Raw genomic sequence first — 6,451 nt, 5'->3', positions numbered from 1 at the left:
GGTTCTACCTAAGTGATTTCCTGATAACACTAGGGAAAAGTGAAGAGTCTATCTCTACATATAATTAATGATATATAAATTATATATATATATATATGCGTAAGGTTTGTTTTTTTTTTTGGTCCAGTCGTGGGCCTGAACTCTGGGCCTGGGCTGTGTCCTCAGCTCTTCAGCTCAAGGCTAGCGCTCTACCACTTGAGCCACAGCGCCACTTCAGGCTTTTTTTCTTTTTGCTTATGTGGTGCTGAGGAGTCGAACCCAGGGCCTCAGGCATGCAAGGCAAGCGCTCTACCACTGAGCCACCTTCCCAGCCCGAGAGTTGAGTTTTTTAATTTAACTTTTTGATTGGTTTTGTTTTAGCTTGTAGGCTAGGTCCCCTGCTTTGCAGAAACTTTAAAATTTGATGCAATCTCATTTATCAAATCTTTCTTTGGTTTGCTGTATTTTGAGGTTGGGTCTCCCAGTGGTGTCATGAGGCTTTTAAGAGAGAATTCATGTGAATTGTCTTTGAAAAGCATTTAGCAATATGTGAACTGAACTTACCATCCATCCCCTAGGACAATTCGGAAAAGATGAAAATGTTTCCTCTACTTCCTTTTGTTTACCAAAGAAGTTAAAATCGACACAGTAGATGCAAAATTTGTACAATACAAACCATTCAGAAGACTGGGGAGATCACACAATATCCTAACTTCCAAGTATAATCCACATCAACATTTATTTGTGTACATCAAACTTATAAAAGGCTTTATTTGGGGGCTGGGAAGGTGGCTCAGTGGTAGAATGCTCACCTCGCATGCATGAAGCCTGGGTTCAATTCCTCAGCACCACATAAACAGAAAAAGCCAGAAGTGGCTCTGTGGCTCAAGTGGTAGAGTTGCTAGCCTTGTGCAAAGAAGCTCAGGTATAGTACGCAGCCCCAGGACTGGTGGGGGGGGTAAGCGGGGTGGGGAGCTTTGTTTTGGGGCATTTTCAAATATCCAAAGTTGGAAGAATAATGTAGTGAAAGCCATGGGTCTGCAAGTGAGCACAGGAGGACCATTCTGGAGTCTAGTGGGGAGGAATGGCCCTGCAATGGTGGTAATCTCAGGGGGCATTTCCTTTCCTCCCTATATACCAAAGCTTGGATCTAGAAACCATAAGGTCAAATGAAAGCTATTTCTTGATGTTATGAAACACATTCTCTTATTTTTGTTTGTTTTTGGCAGTTCTGAAGATAGAACACAGAGCCTTAATACTTGCTACATAAGCACTCCACAAAACCCTGTTCTGAGAGAGAGAGAGAGAGAGAGAGAGAGAGAGAGAGAGAGAGAGAGTCCTGGAGGTTGAGCTCAGGGCCTGGGCACTTGTTTGAGTTTTGCTTTTTCCCCCTCTGTCAAGGCCAGCACTCTATCATTTGAGCCAGAGCTCCAACTCCAGCTTTTTGGTGATTAACTGGATATAAGAGTCTCTCACAGACTTTCCTGCTCAGGCTGGCTTTGAACTACAATCCTCAGATCTCAGCCTCCTGAGTAGCTAGGATTACAGCTATGAGCCACTGCTTTCTACCTCATGTTCAGTTTTATTGAGGTATGCAGACAGTATTTTATATAAAATATGACACCTTTCTATATTCTATGAACCTTCACAGAGTAGGATTTCTCTATTATTACAAACCCTTGATAATCATTTTAATGCTAGCAAATCACCACAACTCAACTTTCCCCCATTATTTCAACAATTACAGCTGTCCTATGAAATATATATTTCCACAAAATGCATGTTGTGAATTCAATATTGCTTAGAGTAGATTTCCTCCTGTAGAACTCATGAGTCCATTGGTAGAGAATTTTTAAAAAATATTTTGTACTTTTCTTCCTTTTTCTCTCTTTCTTCTTTTTTGGGAGGGGTGAAAGTTCTAGCAAGAATTTATTTCAGATAACAGGATTAAAGTGGAAAGAAATAGAAAAAGAGAGAAAACAGTTCTTGCTCCTTGCAGGAAGTGGTAAGGCCCTGGCCCTGCTTATCTTTGAGGTAGGGTGGTACTTTCTGCCTGGGTTGAGCTGAGCTGGGCTGTGATCTCTCTCCTGGTGTGAGGCACTGAGGACCCAGTGCTCTTGCCCTGGGTCTAGGACATCAGAAGCACACCGCCACCTTTAGACGTAGTCCCACAAATGTCTTTTTTGCCCACTTGGCCTCCAGTTGCAGATTGCTTCCATCTGCATCTCCCAAGTAGCTGGAATGACAGGCTGGAGCCATGGTGCTGACCACAGGCTCTACCTCTTAAGCATCTTACCAGCTCTCAATAGTGTTACCGACCTGGGGCTGAGCTTTTGAGGCATGAACCTTGGGGAAACAATTTAAGATCCAAACCATTACAACTTTCTTAATCTTAAATGTTAAAGCCAAACTATACTTTATTTGACAGTTCACCATTTGGAACTAAACAGTTAGTTGGTTTTTGCTTTGTGTGTGTGTGTGTGTGTGTGTGTGTGTGTGTGTGTGTGCTGGTCCTGGGGCTTGAACTCAGGGCCTAGGTGCTGTCCCTGAGCTTCTTTTGCTCAAGGCTAGCTCTCTCCCACCTGAGCCCCAGGCTCCATGTCTGGCTTTTTGGTAGGTTATTGGAGATAACAGTCTCACAGGCTTTCCTGCATGGGCTGGCTACAAAACCACAATCTTTAGATCTCAGCCTCCTGAGTAGCTAGGACGACAGATGTGAGTCATCAGCGCCTAGCTGGTATTTTCATGTTACTCAACATCACTAATGTTAGCCAAGGTCACTAATTCCAAAATATTTCCATCACTCCAAAAAGAATCCCAATACTCCCTCCTCCTGTGCACTGAACATGTCTAATCTACTTTGAATGTCTATGAATTTGCCTACTTTGAGAATATTAATACAATATGGTTTTTTTTAATGCCTGGCTTCTTCTACTTATAGTATGTGTTCAGGATTCTTCCATATTGCATCAAATGTGCCATTATTCATTTATTCACTAGTTCATGGCTATTTGGGTAGTTTGAGCTACTATGAATTCAGCCATTATGAATTTAACTACAACGAACATTTGTGTACCAACTCTGGTGTAAATACATATTTTCAGTACTCGTGGGACTTGAATTGATTTCCTAAGATTCTTTTTTTTATTGTGAATATACTGTACAGAGGGGTTACAATTACATGGGTAAGACAGTGAGTACATTTCTTATCAAGCATTGTAGCCTCCTCCTTTGTTTCCCCTTGCCATCCCTTCCCCCCCCCCCCCCCACCCAATGATTTCCTAAGATTCTTGAAGGTCATCAGGCTAACTCAGTAAGCCACAGAGGAACCAAGGACAGCACAGCAGATGAGTGTGGGAGGGAGGGATACATTTCTAATGATATCATCTTTGGCCTTGAAGGATATTTATTTAGGATCTACAACACGATAGAGTGTATGGGGGTCAGCATAAAAGGATTTGGCTGATACAGCAGCCAGCAGACTCATTGCAGTAAAAGTGCAGTGAGAAGAATGATGGAAAACAAGTCTACTCCTAGAGGTGTTTTGCTTAAGTCTAGAGTCCATCAAGAAGAAAAATAACATTGCATTTTCTTCTTTCATACCAGCTCTGACTCTCAGCTTCCACTTGCCAAGATCAACAAATATCTGAAATCATTCTTTTGCCTCCCATGAGGCAAATGATTCTCTTTCCTTCCTTGTATCAGGACTCAAGAGTCTGGGAAAACAGAGAGAATCTGTGTTTGCATGGTCATCAAGATGGTTATTGCTTGACTCCATTTTCTGATGTTAGCAAATTCACCTAATTCCCTGCTAGGCAATACACAGCCATTCCAACTTTTTAGGTCCTCTATCTTCACATACCATCTAGGAAGATTATCCTCTTACTCTAGGACTCCATGTGGGTGGGTGGGGGGATGAGTAGGGGTGGGGGTGGGTGCGTGTGTGCATGTGTGCCCGTCCTGGGGGTTGAACTCACAGCTTGGGCCTGTCCCTGAGCTTTTGTGCTCAAGGCTAGCATACTACCACTTGAGCCATAACTCCACTTCTAGCTTTTTTGGTATTTAAGTTGACATAGGAGTCTCATGGACTTTCCTTCCCCAGCTGACTTCAAACCTCGATCCTCAGATCCCAGCCTCCTGAGTAGCTAGGATTACAGGTATGAGCCACCAGCGCCTAGCTGCCCCCACCCTGGGACTTCCTCTGAAAGATCGATTTGGGCTGCCCAACAGTGGTTCATGAGTGTAATCCCAGCTACTCAGGAGACCCACATCCAGGCGATCATGGTTTAAGGCTAGCCCAGAAAAAGAGAAGTCTATTATATTCCAGAATTGCCAGGTGGAGGGGCAGGGGAAACTAGGCTGGAGATGAGCTTAAATGATAGAGCACCAATTGAAGAGACAAACTAAGCAAGCTTGAGGCTCTGTTTTCAAAGTGGATTTGGGACTCCGTTTCTGGCACTATCCCATAGCCAAACAAACGCTGAGCAATTAAACACCCCATAAAGTTCATTCCTGGAGAAGGAGAGCCTTCTCTTTCTCACTCATGAGAGAAAAATTGTCCCCTACAGTTTTCCCAAGATGAGTCTTTGGTAGCAAAACTTATCAAGATAATTTATGTGATAACTCACCCAGTTAGGAACATATATAGCCATAATTGAGTCATTTTTGTAGTTGGAAAATTAAGCTAGGAAATGGATTGGGAATTTTAAATATTTCAATGTGTCGGGAAAGTGAGTTTAGAAACTAAAGTTTCTTTATTTTTGAACTCAAACTTGTTTCTGGAATTTTCCCTTCCAATTGACTTGAAAGCATTTTATTTTAGTTTTGTGTTTTATGGGCTGGAAGTTCCTGTTCCAACACTTATGACATGGAGAGAATTAAAAAAAAATGGCAACATTGCACAATTCTCAAACTCTTCTGAGTCTCTGACAATGGAATTGTATCCACTTCTCATTTGTCAGAAGCTCCTGTTTTGTTGCCTCTTTTTATTTATTTAACAGTTTGTTCCTGTTATTCAGGAGCCCTGTGTATATCTGCTTTTGAGAATGAAAAATTGTGAGAATTATGAGGTAAAAAAACTTTTCATATTTATGTATACTATGCACACACAGGCAAACTCCAAGTCCATAGGCTTCCCTTCTTGAATCTACCCCACCTTGAATCTAAAGTATTCAGAGAAAAAAATATATGTCTATAGTAAACAAGTGTGTTTGGTCTTGCCATTATTTTCCAGACGGTATAGTGTGAGTACACAAATGTTGCATTAGTTAGGCATTACTAATTATCTAGACATGATTTTACATGTACAAAAGAACATGTGTAGGTTATGTGCAAATGCTGTGCTATTTTAGGTGAACCTTACTTAGCATCCACATTTATTTTATTTTTTTTCTGCTGCTCCTGGGGCTTGAACTTAGCACCTGGGTGCTGTCCCTGAGCCCCTGTTTTGCTCAAAGCAAGTACTCTACCACTGGAGCTGCAGGGCCACTTCCAATACTTCTGTGATTAATAGGAGATAAGAGTCTCACAGAGACTTTGCTGGTTGAGCTGCCTTTAAATTGTGATCCTCAGATCTCAGCCTCCTGGGTAGCTAGGATTACAGGTGTGAGCTACCAGTGCCCGGCTAGCATCCACATTTTTATATCTTCAGGGATTCTAACAGACACCAAGAGACAACTGTATGTCTTTATAAGCACACATTCCTAAGTGTGCTCATTTGGGAGAAGTTGTTAACTGTTCTATGCCTGATTTTCTCATAAATGAAATAGTAGGATCTACACCACACCATTGGGAGGATGTGAGGATGAAGTGAATTAAGGAGTATTTTGAATGTGCCTAACATGCACTAAACATGTTGTAAGAGTTAGCTATGGCAGGGCACCTGTAATCCTAGCTACCCAGAAGGCTGAGATCTGAAGATCAGGGTTCAAAGACAGCATGTGCAAAAAAGTCCCTGGGAGACTCTTACCTCCAATTAACCAGTCAAAAACTGGAAGTGAAGCTGTGGCTCAAAGTGGCAGAGAGTAGGGATAGTGCCCAAGCCCTGAGTTCAAGCCCCACAACTGCAAAAAAAAAAAAAGTTAGCTACGTAACATGCAATAGTTAATAAATACTATGTGGTAGAGTAAGTTATCAATTAAAAATATTAGGGGTTGCCAGGCTCATGCCTGTAATACTAGCTACTCAGGAGGCTGAGATCTGAGGATCATGGTTCAAAGCCAGGCCAGGCAGGAAAGTCCATGAGACTCTTATCTCCAATAAACCACTAGGAAACCAGAATTGGCACTGTGGCTCAAGTGGTAGAGCATCCACCTTGAGCTGAAGAGCTGAGGGACAGTGTCCAAGCCCAGAGTTCAAGCCCTACGACCAACAAACAAACAAAAAAATAGGGGTGAAGAAGGTATCTGACATAAGGCCAGAGCCATCTGTGGAGGCAGGAAAGCCAGAGGTGGAGAGGACGGGTCCAAGAGCA

Source organism: Dipodomys ordii, unplaced genomic scaffold (genome assembly GCF_000151885.1).
Source record: "Dipodomys ordii isolate 6190 unplaced genomic scaffold, Dord_2.0 Scaffold9, whole genome shotgun sequence".
NCBI classification, from domain to species: domain Eukaryota; kingdom Metazoa; phylum Chordata; class Mammalia; order Rodentia; family Heteromyidae; genus Dipodomys; species Dipodomys ordii.
The sequence above is the reverse complement of the archived record's forward strand: the minus strand, read 5'-3'. Positions refer to the sequence as shown.